The sequence below is a fragment of the Equus caballus genome, chromosome 12 (genome assembly GCF_041296265.1).
Source record: "Equus caballus isolate H_3958 breed thoroughbred chromosome 12, TB-T2T, whole genome shotgun sequence".
NCBI classification, from domain to species: domain Eukaryota; kingdom Metazoa; phylum Chordata; class Mammalia; order Perissodactyla; family Equidae; genus Equus; species Equus caballus.
Window position 1 is genome coordinate 14,235,018 of NC_091695.1, and position 13,672 is coordinate 14,248,689.

General features: G+C 34.8%; 1 pseudogene; it reads right to left on the bottom strand.

The window, feature by feature from the left end:
* On the bottom strand, positions 2,179-3,123 carry OR8J3IP (olfactory receptor family 8 subfamily J member 3I, pseudogene; annotated as a pseudogene).

A 13,672-nucleotide genomic window follows, 5' to 3' on the forward strand; every position in this document is an offset into this window, starting at 1 on the left:
TTTTGGATAAATCAAATCAGTCAGGTAGTTATGTAGAATGTCGTTGTTGGGCCAGTCATGAAGATCTATCGCTTTGCTGCTAGACGTGGGATGATTTGATTTAAAGTGGCGCTTTAGAAACCCTTTGCGTAGGGATGTTTTCAAAACAATTGTGATCTCATTGGCTTTCTCAGAAAAGCCAAAGTTATAGATGATGTGAGGTCACAATTCTGGCTAGTGTAACCAACGGATTAGCACACCAGCTACAGGTTTAATAGAGTTATCATGATCAATATCATCAGTTAATAAAGAAATGCAAATTTACACCACAGTATGAAGCTGCCACATACCTACTGGAATGACTCTAATCAAATGACTGATGGTATTTATACCAAATGTTAGTGAGGATGTGAAGGAACTGGAATACTCACACTGAGTATCTTAACATTCTCTCTCTATTTGATGTTCCAAATGAAATCAAGTATATTTTCTGGGATATTCCTTATGTAGCAGTACACGGCTAGTCTAGGGGTCCAACCATTTCTTTTAAATTAATTTCAAAGAAGGATCATTGTTTTTCTTCATTGGAAATGCCCAGCATGGTAATATATACTGTGTAAACCTTATTCCAGTGATTTATCATTGCATTGGTTAACCCAATGCTCTGATTTGATAAGTCTGAGGTATGGTCTTGTCACCTCTATATATTCAAAGTTATACAATAGGTTTTGGTATACGTTCACTGATTAGAAACTCTCAGAAAAGATAAAAAAAACATTTTATGAAAACAATTAAATCTTTCCTCTAATGATGAAAGGAAATTTCTCAAACATGGCCCATTGAATGTCTAATAATATCACAGCATAGGACATTTTTTCCACATGCTAAGGAAGACTGATACTTAGAGAAAGGGGAAAGAAAAACTGTTTCAGAATCCACAAAGTTTATCCATCAAACAGTACCCAGAAGTAAAGTATGTTAGATAATGGTACTCTGTGTCTTCAATAAAAAAGTTGTAAAAATTATACCAACCAGAATAAAAATAATTTCAATTATATTTTGGTTAACACTCAGAATAGAAATTCATCAAGAGTGCATGATTTCATTCCAGCAATATTAAGAAAGAGCTAGTGAGTTTCATTTTAAATACACTCATCAGTTTAATTGTGCTAACTTCATTTAGGAAGATTTCCAGCAATCTGCAATTACAGTTCTTCTAGATGCAGTGGTCCTCTGTGGAGGGTCAGATATACTCTCAATATACAATCAAAAAGACTCAAAATACAATATACCAAAAAATACTCAGGGAGAAAAAAATCCCGAGAACAGAAAGACGGACTTTCTTCTCTTCTCTGTATTTTGTTGCACCATTTTTTTTTTTATTAATGTTATGATAGATTACAACCTTGTGAGATTTCAGTTGTACATTTTTGTTAGTCATGTTGTGGGTACACCACTTCCCCCTCTGTGCCCTCCCCCCACCCCCCCTTTTCCCTGGTAACCACCGATCAGATCTCCTTATCAATATACTAATTTCCACCTATGAGTGGAATCATATAGAGTTCGTCTTTGTCTGACTGGCTTATTTCGCTTAACATAATACCCTCGAGGTCCATCCACGTTGTTGCGAATGGGCCAATTTTGTCTTTTTTTATGGCTGAGTAGTATTCCATTGTGTATATATACCACATCTTCTTTATCCAATCATCAGTTTCTGGGCATGTAGGCTGGTTCCACGTCTTGGCTATTGTAAATAATGCTGCGATGAACATAGGGGTGCAACGGACTCTTGAGATTTCTGATATCAGGTTCTTAGGATAGATACCCAGTAATGGGATGGCTGGGTCATAGGGTATTTCTATTTTTAACTTTTTGAGAAATCTCCATACTGTTTTCCATAGTGGCTGTACCAGTTTGTTGCACCATTTTAACTTTAATTTTTCTATTAATTTAAATCTCTCCTGACTCCTGGAAATATTTCTTTCATTCTGGCTACCTGAATAATCTTTAGCAAAGCTAGTGAATAATGTCATGTTGTATATGTCAACCTCATAGCTCCAACACCTTCAGTTTAATTTTTAATTCACTGCTTCCCCAATCCTAGCACCTTTTAATTCCCAGAATCTAACCTTGGTTTCTCTTACACAATGGTAGTCTATCTTAAACTTCTCTTCATTTACCTATAGAGTGCTAAGATCACATTGACTTAAAAGAAGAGCATGGATTTGTCAAAAAACTGTGTAAGGCAGCCTTCACATCCTTATTCCGCAGGCTGTAGATCATGGGATTCAGCATTGGAATCACCAGTGTATAAAACACGGAGGCCACTTTATCAGTATCCAATGAATGTTTACTTCGAGGTTGCAGGTACATGAATAGCAGCGTCCCATAGAAAACTGTAACTGCTATCATATGTGAAGCACATGTGGAAAAGGCTTTTTTCCTTCCTTCTGATGAACGTATCCTTAAAATGGACACAACAATGTTGAAATATGATACGAGAACTATAATCATGGAAAAAAACAGATTTATAGCTGCAGATATGACAACTACTGTTTCTGGAAAATAAGGATCAGAGCAAGACAATGTTAACAGAGGGACATTGTCACAGTAAAAATGATTGATTACATTGGAAGAGCAATAAGACACAGAGAATACACAAGATGAAGCCACCACAGCTGTGGAAAAGCTATAGAGGTACGTGAGGGATCCCAGCAGAAGGCAGATCCGCCGAGATACCACCACCATGTAGAGCAGGGGATTGCAGATGGCCACAGAGCGGTCATAGGCCATCACAGCTAACGAGAAAATCTCAGATACAATGAAAACCAAGAATCCTCCCAACTGGGTGGCACATTCATAGTAGAAGGTGGTTTTCTTCTTTACCAAAAAATTGATCAGCATTTTAGGGGCAATGACAGTAGAATTGCCAAGATTAATGATAGCCAAATGTCGGAGGAAAAAATACATAGGAGTCTGAAATCGAGAGTCAACACTGGTGAGAGTGATAATGGTCAGGTTTCCTGCCACAGTCAGTCCATAGATGACCAGGAAAACAAAGAAGAGTGGAATCTGAAGTTCTGGACGGTCTGAGACACCTGTGAGGATAAACTCAGTGACCCGGGTGAAATTTCCAGGAGCCATGTAAGAGTTTGGAAATTCATCTGTTTGAGGAACAAAAGGAGAAGTGGTTAGAAAATTTGAGGAATTATTTTCTAGGACTGCCATTAGATGGCAAAGGCAATTCCTTGGGTGAGAATTCCTGCAATCATGTATTAATCTAACTCAGTTATTAAACTCAAGGTTTTAGGCCTAACAAACTTTGTGATCATTTGGAAGAGAGAAAAAGCAAATATGGTAAATTAAATAGATGATTCAGCATCTTGTATATTTTGAGAATTTAATTCCTCACAACCTTATTGAATTATGAATATCTTGTTAGCTTGTGAGCAACAGAAGCCATGATTCATTTCTTCCATCTCATGCATTGAGTGTGAGAAAGGCTTCATGAATTGAATGCCCCAAATAATTTTATGTGTGTGATTTCTTCATCTGGGATTTCTTGTTTTCTCTCAAAAATAGATGATGTAGCCACTATCTTGCCTCATTTTCTTTATTCAATCTTTCTATATCTTTTATTCAACCTACACTGAAGTTGACAATTCTACAATTCATGTCTGTTAACTGCATCTTTTCAAATTCCATTTTGTTAACTGAGGCAAAAATACATGGACATATGCCCTCAGATCAGGTTGCTGATTCTCTTTTCAGCTTTTAAAAACTGATATCTGTGAAAAAGTTATGATTTTTGCAATTCCATCATCCTACGTTTTGCTGGATTTGATTTCCTTTTCCTTCCCTCTCCAAACTCTTTTCTTCCTTGTCCCACAAGCTGATACAATTCCTCATATTCTTTCTACTGTTTTTATTATTAATCAGTATTTTTATTTATATAATTTTACAGCATTATTTTAAAAATATATGAAACATATCTGGCCTTAAACATTTAGTCGATCTTTTCCTTGACATTTTTCACATTTTTTTATTTTTAATTATTGTAATGTTAATAAGAATCCTTATTTGATACAGTTTATAATTACATTGTACATATTTGCCAAGAATCAGCACACTATTTTAATGTAACTGAATATTTTTGAAGGATTTTTTTTCAGGGATGATCACCTGCTCCTATCTAAGCCAGAGTCCTTTCCCAATCACAATGGATAGTTCTAGTAGGGGCCACCTGGCCCAAAAATGTCCAGCCATTACCTCTTATTCTTTTTGGTTTTTTTTTAAAGATTTTAATTTTCTTTTTTCTCCCAAAAGCCCCCCAGTACATAGTTGTGTATTTTTTAGTTGTGGGTCCTTCTAGTTGTGGCATATGGGATGCCGCCTCAGCATGGCTTGATGCGCAGTGCCATGTCCACGCCCAGGATTCGAGATTCGATCCAGCGAAACCCTGGCCCACCGAAGCAGAGCACGCAAACTTAACCACTCGGCCACGGGGCAGGCCACTGTCTCTTATTCTATAGATTTAAATTTAGGTCCCAGAGAGTCAAGACTATTTCATTATTTAACATTATATCTGAGCTTTAGGAAAAGCTTTCGGTCTCTCCATTGGCAAACATATCAACTATCAGCCGAAACAAATGCTTCCAAACTGTATCAGCTCCTCTATTTCTGCTGAAATCTGGCATGTTGCTGGTTATATACTTTATTTTAAACTGCAATAATAAATTTTAAAAAGCAACCATTTTAAATCACAAACATCATATTCATCCTCTAATTTTCTCTTTCAAAGCTCCATATTGTATTATTTTACAATTTCCATGAATAATTTCCCATCCTAAGCATACCCCATCTTCTTCCTCAGGTCAAGCTTTCATTAACACTGTCATTAACTGTTGTATCCTTCTTGGTCTCCCTGTCATGATTCTGTCAGATTTGCTGGTAGGCAAATGACAGTCATTAAAAATTTGGGTAATTGAGATATGTAATTAGAGCTATTTTTTAAAATAATTGAAATATGCTTTAGCTTTATTTTCAATTCATTCCTTAATCAAGTCCATGTTACCCCTCTAGGCATACTACCTTACCTGGCACCACTGGACATTTTCATCCATGGCCCGCCACATCCTTACTCATATTGATTTCTTTGAGATTACTCCACTATTTTGTGAGAATTGGGATGCTTTATGAAAAAAGTTTGCCCACCATTTGTATCAGTGGTCCCATGCAATGAGAAACTGGAAATGAATATAGTGTTAAATGAGGCTTACACACTTGATTTTGGAGTATTTAAGAATCTCATTCCTGGTCATACTCTAGGCATTTACAATTTCCTTATGAATACTAATGAGGAAAGGCAGGGTAAAAAGAAAGTGAGTTGCCTTTAAATTAGTGCCAGTGTTTTATGGCTAATAAGTAATAATAATACCCTTAAAATTGTATACAGAAATACTTTCTACATACTTTGAATTCCTTTATTATAAAATAATAAGGCAGAATATTAAAATATTAGTTTTGGACATCTTATTTTAAGTCAATAAAACTAAGAGTAATCCAGGAAATGTACACTTTCTTCTGGTATTTACTTCCTCTTAGAGAATGTTATAGAAGTTCTGTTCTATCAAATTAAGAATCTACGTTTTTGCATTTCTGAAAATTTTGTTCCTGCTTATGCAGTAACTTTACTCAAATAGAAGTCCTTCTTTTGGAGATATTCTCAGCTAAAATGTTAGCAGAATATTTTATTTAAGATACATGGTTTATCTAAACACATTTCATTAATGCATTGATTAATTATTATGTTTCTATATGTACATCTGCCTGCATGTTTTCAGAGTTAATGGAAACTTTTCCTGAGAAAATTTGTGATCTATAGTTATATTCTCCAAAAAGAGCATCGTTTGAGGTTTGGGTAGTTGTGTATACAGATTTCTTTGACAGGATATTCTGTGAAACATGCTGTTTTCATTTTAGGTAATATTGCAGAAGTAAAACTATGCTATGAACAATCTCAGTGAGCAAACATCCATTGTTTCGATAATGATATAATTTATTTAAGTACATAAGACATAATGCTGCCAATTCTAATTTGGAAACATAAAATCTGGATCATATTTGACATCCTGTGCTCCCCAAAACAGTTATAATTAGTTGAAGTGTTGTATTATTAGGTTATATATAATGCCCAGCGACTTTCAAAATGAAAGAGAAGTGGTTCATTTTAATGTAGAATTTTGGATCTTTTAAAGGCCATTATACAAAAATAAGATAAATATTTTCTACCCACCTGTATGGAGAACCTGCTTCAAGTTCTTAGTGAGAATCTCTATGTTGCTGTGGCAATGGGAGTTGAAGGGGTTCTATAAACCTTTGAGACCCAAAATCTGAAGCACAGGTGCTTCTAGGATCCACAAATTGCCCTTTACATCCTCGGGGAACATGCCTCATGGGGTTGATTCCTTAACAAGATCCCCCTCCAGAAGTTCAACCAGACATCCCATGAGTCTTTGTTGCAATTTGGGCTTACACTACTGAAGTGACTTCAACTTTGTGACAGCTAAGGGGCACATTGCTTAAAGTGTGCTGTCAAAGTAACTCACTTCCATTTGGAGGTTCATTATTTTGAAAAGGCAATATTGAAGAGCTAAAAACCAATGGTCTAGCAGTGAAATTAGAGAGAACTCTACCAATAAATAATAATATTTTATGCTGCTAGCTCTGCTGTGTATATTTTCCCCACACTTACTTCAAAGAATACAATTAGCATAGTGATTATTTCAAGGACTTGCTAAAGTGGATGTTAAAAGCAGGATGTGTTCTCCAAAATATAATCCTCAGGTAATAAAACTATTTTACTCTTTTGTTTATGATCATATTTTATTTTATGTATTTGAGAAAGATTAGCCCTGAGCTAACATCTGTGCCCATCTTCCTCTACTTTATATGTGGGAAGGCTGCCACAGCATGGCTTGACAAGTGGTATGTTGGTTTGCACCAGGGATCTGAACTGGTGAACCCTGGGCCACTGAAGCGGAACTTGTGAACCTAACTCCTGCACCACCAGGCTGGCCCCATGATTGTATTTTGAGCGAGAAAGGTAGAAGATGGCTACTAGAGAAAAGTCAAACACAATGTTTGAAAATGAAGTCCTTGTGTTATGTTTGAACATGTCTGTAAATTTTCCGTCACACAAATGCATTTTAAAACACAGAATATTTTAGTCTATATTTTTAAAGAATGTAATGACTAATAGAATTACGTATCATTCTAATTTTAGTATATGTGCCCCTGAAGTAAGGCCATTACTAACAGAATTTTGTAGAAAGGAAATTGCCCTTGGGCAATTTTCTTCTTTGGGGCTTAAGTCCTCTTTGCAGCAATACTTGTTTATTTGTCATAAGATTTTCCTGTATAGGCCTTAAATTTAAATCTTGAAGTTGATATATATGGCACAATGTCATTTACAAAAAGTACAAATGCATTCACATGGAACACTAACATATATGTTGTAAGAACACAAGAACACAAACAGACTCGCATTAAATACATTGGGATGGTAACCTGGTGGTGATAGAGGAGACTGCACATAGAAATAAAGATGAAAGATGTATTAGTTTGGTAGTGACAAATAGAAATGGCAAGCAATAGGATATATTCGAGTATAGGAGGAAGTCATTTGGTGTAAGCCTAATTCAGCCTGACTTTGTTTGTCCAAAAGGGCCTGACGTGGCCATTGAGTATGTATTGCATATCTGCTTTAAACATTTACTATAGCGAGAACAAATGCCCTTAAGATAAAGATGCAACTTCCCCCACATTGGCATTTCCTTAGGGATAAGCATTCTTCCTCAGGCTAGGAACTGATTGCTGTGCTCACCTTTGACCACTCAGCTCACTTGTGACCACCCACCCAGCTCCAGACAGCAGACCTACCATCCTGCTGTGTCCACTGAGACTGCAGACCTACCTGTTGTGTCCATCAATTGCTGTGCCGACAGGGCAGTCTCATGACTATTGTGAAAGGGACATTTCAATCCTATGTGAAACATCTTCTTTGGGGGTATATAACCACTCTGTACACCCCACTTCTTTGGTGCCCTTTCTTCCTTTGGGAAGAAAGGACCCAGGGCATGGTCCTCATATTTTAGCTCAGAACAAACTCACCCGAATTTTCATTTATAGATTGGTTATGGATTATTATTGTCAATAGTAGTACTCTCATAACAAAATACCACAGATGGGATTAAACAACAGAAATATATTTTCTCAGCTCTCGAATCTAGAAGGCCAAGATCAAGGAGTTGGTAGCTTTGGTTTCTTTTGAGGCCTCTCCTTGGCTTGAAGATGGCCACCTCCTTTGCCTATTCATTGCTGGGTCTGTGGATGTGTCTGGTGTGTCTTTCTGTGTCCTAATTTCCTCTTCTTATAAAAACATCAACCCTATTGGATTAAGTCTCTCCTAATTACTCATTTTTATTGAATACCTCTTTAAAGGTTCTATCTCCAAATATGATGACATTCTGAAATACTGCAGATTAGAGCTTCAGCACATGAATTTTGGTGGAACACAGAGAGATACACCCATAACAGATTCAGTTCAGCCCAGAACAAATTGAAATAAAAAATAAATTAAGAAAAGAGAGGGACTTTGCCTGACGCAATAATGATAAAGTGTCATGAACGAAGAACATCATTATACTAACCCTTTTGCCTTAGGTCCAAAAACAGTTGAAAACATGCATATTTTCATTGAACAGAAAACTCTTTCCTGGGAATCTGTCCTGCAGTAGTAATACAAGTTATGCAAATATACAAAAATCTTAAGAATGTTATTAGTATCGTGACATACTAGATGCTAGATATAAAATTGGAAATTTATCAATTATAGACACATGTATTTAGTATAATTTTCTATATCCTATAAAATCTTGTCCATTTGAATTATATAGAAATTCAAAAGCTTCTGCAAAACAAATTAAAAAATAGTATTAAAAAAGTCATATTTCATTGCTTTCTTTTAAACCAACAAATTACTAAAGTATATTTTAGGTACAATGAAATACGAAGTGTTTATGGAGGGTATTTGAGAAATGATGTCATCTGTGTTACTACTGCTTCCAATGAGACAATCTTTCCAATACCTCAAATGTCAAAATGTTCAAAATGTTCCTCAATGTCTCTGTGTAGTAAATTGCCCCAGACTATATCCCAGGCCACAATTGTTATGATTTCTATTACCATACATTCATCTTACTTGTTTTAGAATTTCATATAAATGGGATAATATAGCATGTCTGTGTCTTGTTTCTCTTGCTCAACTTAATGCTATTGAAATTCATCCATGCTTTTGCATGTATGAGAAGTTCATTCCATTTTATTGCTGAGTAGAGTTTCATTTTACTTACTTATCATAATTCATCTCTTTATCTGTTGATGGACAGTTAAGATATTTCCATTTAGTACTGTTATAAATAAAGCCATCAGTAACATTAATATACATGTGTTTTTTGGGGCATGTTTCATTCATCTTGTGTTAGCATCCATAAGGGGAATTCCTGGGATGTATGGTAGTAATGTGTTGAACTTAATAAATTGCCAAACTGTTTTCCAAAGTGAAGTACCTTTGCGCTCTTAAATAAGTAATGTATGATAACTTCAGGAGCTGAACATAGTAGCTGATATGATACTTTGGTAATCTAGTATTTTTAATCTTACCCAAACTAGTGGTGGGAATTAATATCTCATTGTTATTGCAATTTCATTTCCCTGGTGAGTAAGTATGTTAGGTCTTTTTAAGTGTGTTTATTGATCGCTCATATTTTCTTCTGTGAAACGTCTTTCAGATCTTTTCTCTCATTTTTGTCAGGTTGTTTGTAATTTTCTTAGTGATTTGCAGAGAATATTGATATACATCTTGGATCCCATTGAATTACTTTGGCTTCGTAGCCGATAATCAGTGGAACATACATATGTGCATATTTTGGACTTTTTATTCTGTCCTGATGGTCTATTTGCTATCTTTGTACAATATTGCTCTATCTTGATTGCTATATGTTTTTAGTTAGCCTTGAAATAGGTATTGTAAATTCTCCAATTTTGTCCCTTTTTAAAGATGCTTTAGCTATTCTGCATCTTTACTGTATAGAAGTTGACCTAAGGCCAGACAGAGGGGACCTTGTTTGTATGAGGAAGGAGGAATTTCTTCTACTTACGCCTCTTGAGTTCTCATGCCTGGACTAATGATGAAATTGACACCAGACCAGATCAACAGGAGAATAATCAACTTAATATGCGTGGGTGGGAGATCATAAAAATGATGCACAGAGAGTAAACAAAGCAGGCAGTTTATAGATCTTTCTAGAAAAAGTGACAATAAACTTGTGATGATTTGATAGGACATGGAAACTTAGGTACAGGGGCTTAATTAGTAAGGAATTAAAGCAGAGTTTGGGTATGAAGTAGTAAATTAGAAAATAAGTAAAATGATTTGTTTATATAGGATTCTTATCCCTCAATTTCTTAGCTCTGGTGATAAGAATGTAGGGATGTACCTTTTACATGAGAGATTTATTTCCTGTCTTAAGGGGAACAGAGAGGAGGGTCAAAATGTGTTTCTTCACATTGGCTCTTCTCAAGTGACTTTAATTCAAAATAATCAATACGCCACTGTGAGATATTTTGAGATGGTCTGCTCTGGGCCCCAACAATTGTGTACCATGAGGTTAGGTGTAGACCTGTCCACTCTGAGAATAGTCACACTTAGTAGCAGTTATTAAATTATTTTAATATTAAAATTTGATCCCTAATTTAAAATTGAGTCTTGTTAAAAGTTGCACCTTGGTCTCAACAGTATGGTGTTAAATTAAGGGATGAATCATTTAGAACGTTGGGATAAAATATTAAAAGAAATAATTCTTCTTTTTTGAGTCATCTCTCACTAATGTCTTAAAGCCAGAATGGTTTCCGGTTCCATGAGGAAATTTGAAGTCTTTGAGAAACGCTCTTCAAGAAACAGCATATCCTGCTATCTTAATAAGGAAGTTATGGGATAGGAATTAAAGAAATGTTTCCAGGGTCCATTTAGGAAATCAACCTAGAGGATTTTTATTAATAATCAGAGGTTGAGTTTATGCAGTTGAATCATTATGGCTTTGCCATTTAAGAATTAATAGAACTATATTCCAATTTCCTAGCTAAGAGATCTTGGTGTATCAAGCCATTAATTAGATATGGAGTGAAAATAAGTAATCAAAAGAAAACTAGAGCCAGCCCTGCTGGTCAAGTGGTTAAGATTCAGCAGTTATGCCACCACAGCCCAGGTTCGTTTCCCAGTCGTGGAATCAGGCAGCTCACATAGAGAAATATAAAACTAACAACTAGGATACACACCCATGCACTGATCCTTTAAAAAAAAAAAAAAGAAAAGAAAACTAAAATTTCTGCTTCTGGGAAGAATTTGAGAGTGTACACATACTGAAGGATTTTGATATAGGTGGGCAGTATTATTTCTAAACTACTCATCATTATAAGTATGATGAGAATAGGTACTTTGTGGACATTAGGGCCAATGACCCTATCCACTGAAGTCTGGAATGCTATACTCTATCTGTAGAAAAGAAGGCAATGTTTCAGAACCATTCATCTTGTATCTATGATAGCAAGTAGGTAATGTTACTCATCTTTTATCACCATTTTACAATTTTACCACCAGATGAAAATGATATGCCAGTAAATGTTAGTATCCTTTCCTGGAAAATGAAAAAAAAAAAAAAGAAGGAAACAATGCATAGAACTTTTTCTCAGTGTTCTCTTTTTTATTTCAAATTATTATGGACATTTGGAAAATTTTTACACAACAACACAGTATTCGAATGTAGAAGAAAACTTATACATTTATTTTATAAATAGAAAACGATATATTTTCTTATAAGCACAAGGTTATTTATTACAGCATTTTTATAGTCATAAAAGAAATAAAAAGATGCAAACAATCAAATGTCCATCAATCAAAGAATTATCAAATATAAAGTAATTGATCTATATTCCACTGTTGTATGCTGATATTAAAAATATTTAGAGTTTATTGACCAAGAAAAAAGTGGATTGATGATGAATTTCCACATAAGAAAATAAGTTGCAGGGGACACGATGTATTATAATCTTTTGAAACACCTTTCTACATGGATGATATTGGAAAATGTTATTAATATTATTTAGTTTTACTTTTGGTTTCTAAATAGTAATAGAAATGACAGAATTTGGGAAAAACTATACTTGACCAAAAAATACCGTGCAGTATAAAATAAAATATCACTCTAGAAAATAAAATTTATTTATAGCAATAAATATGCTTAGTGACAGGGTCCAAAGCTAACTTGGTAAATAAATTTGTATGATTTAAGAATGTGATTTTTGTATTTCTTTTTGTGTTCAATTTTTATTTTATTTTATCTTTTTGATTTAAAAAAAATTCCAGCTTTGGATCAGGCCCTGTCGCTGAGTGGCTAAGTTCATGTGCTCCACTTTGACGGCCCAGGGTTTCGATGGTTTGGATCCTGGGCACAGACATGGTGCCACTCATCAAGCCATGCTGAGGTGACATCCCACATGCCACAACCAGAGGCACTCACAACTAGAGTATACAACTATATACCTGGGGGTTTTGGGGAGAAGAAGAATAAAAAAAAAAGAAAAGGTTGGCAACAGATGTTAGTTCAGGTGCCAATCTTCAAAACAAAAAAAATTCCAGCTTTGTTGAAACTGCAATTGATAAATAAAAATGTTTTGATATATTTATATATTGTAAAATACTTACCACAATCAAGCTAGTTAACATATCCATCACCTCACATAGTTAATTTTTTTTCTTTTTGTGGTGAGAACACTTAAGGTCAACTCTCTTAATAATATAAACTCTAGTACATTAAAAATGGGAAAAAATAAAATTCATCGGTCTGGAATAAAGAGACTCTGGTTCATGTTCTGATATAATTCCACACAATTATGACTTTGAATACAAGGGTAGATTGAAACAAGCACAATTGAAGTGGTGCATATATTTGAAACATCTAAAAAATGCCTATTCAAATACCAAGGAGAATATTAAGATGTAAGGAATCTGTTCATTTGCTGAATGAAGGGTTGTATAAGCACAGAATCCATGCAAGATATTGTCACTGTGTATACAAGCTCATAGAAGAGTCAAAATAGACACAAAAGAACATGTAGTTCACCTTTGAGTGTATCATCTATCTTTAATCTTTATCACTAGTATAGATTTTTCAAAGCATTGATGTCATTCCATTAGGTGACAAAATAACTCATTTATCAGCCTGTTTATCACGAGGTTACCATAAACTGAAGTTAGGTATAGTGTGAGGAGCTGAGGATCTGTCAACGGGGACCCAAAATTAGCTAATATTTTTCTCATAGTCCCGAATCAAAAAATTTCCAAAATACCCACTCTATCCTTGAGATACAAAATATTAACTAAATCTAACTGAAAATTACATTTTGAGGTGGCATTCTTTATTTCTTATTTAGCCTACAATCTTGAATCAGTTTTCCATGTGTTATAATCATACATTTACTTATTTTGCCTCATTTCTAGCCTACATAGTCTTCATGGTTCAATATTATATATCTTTAACATACATTGACTGTATTAAAAGTCGTTATTAAAAAT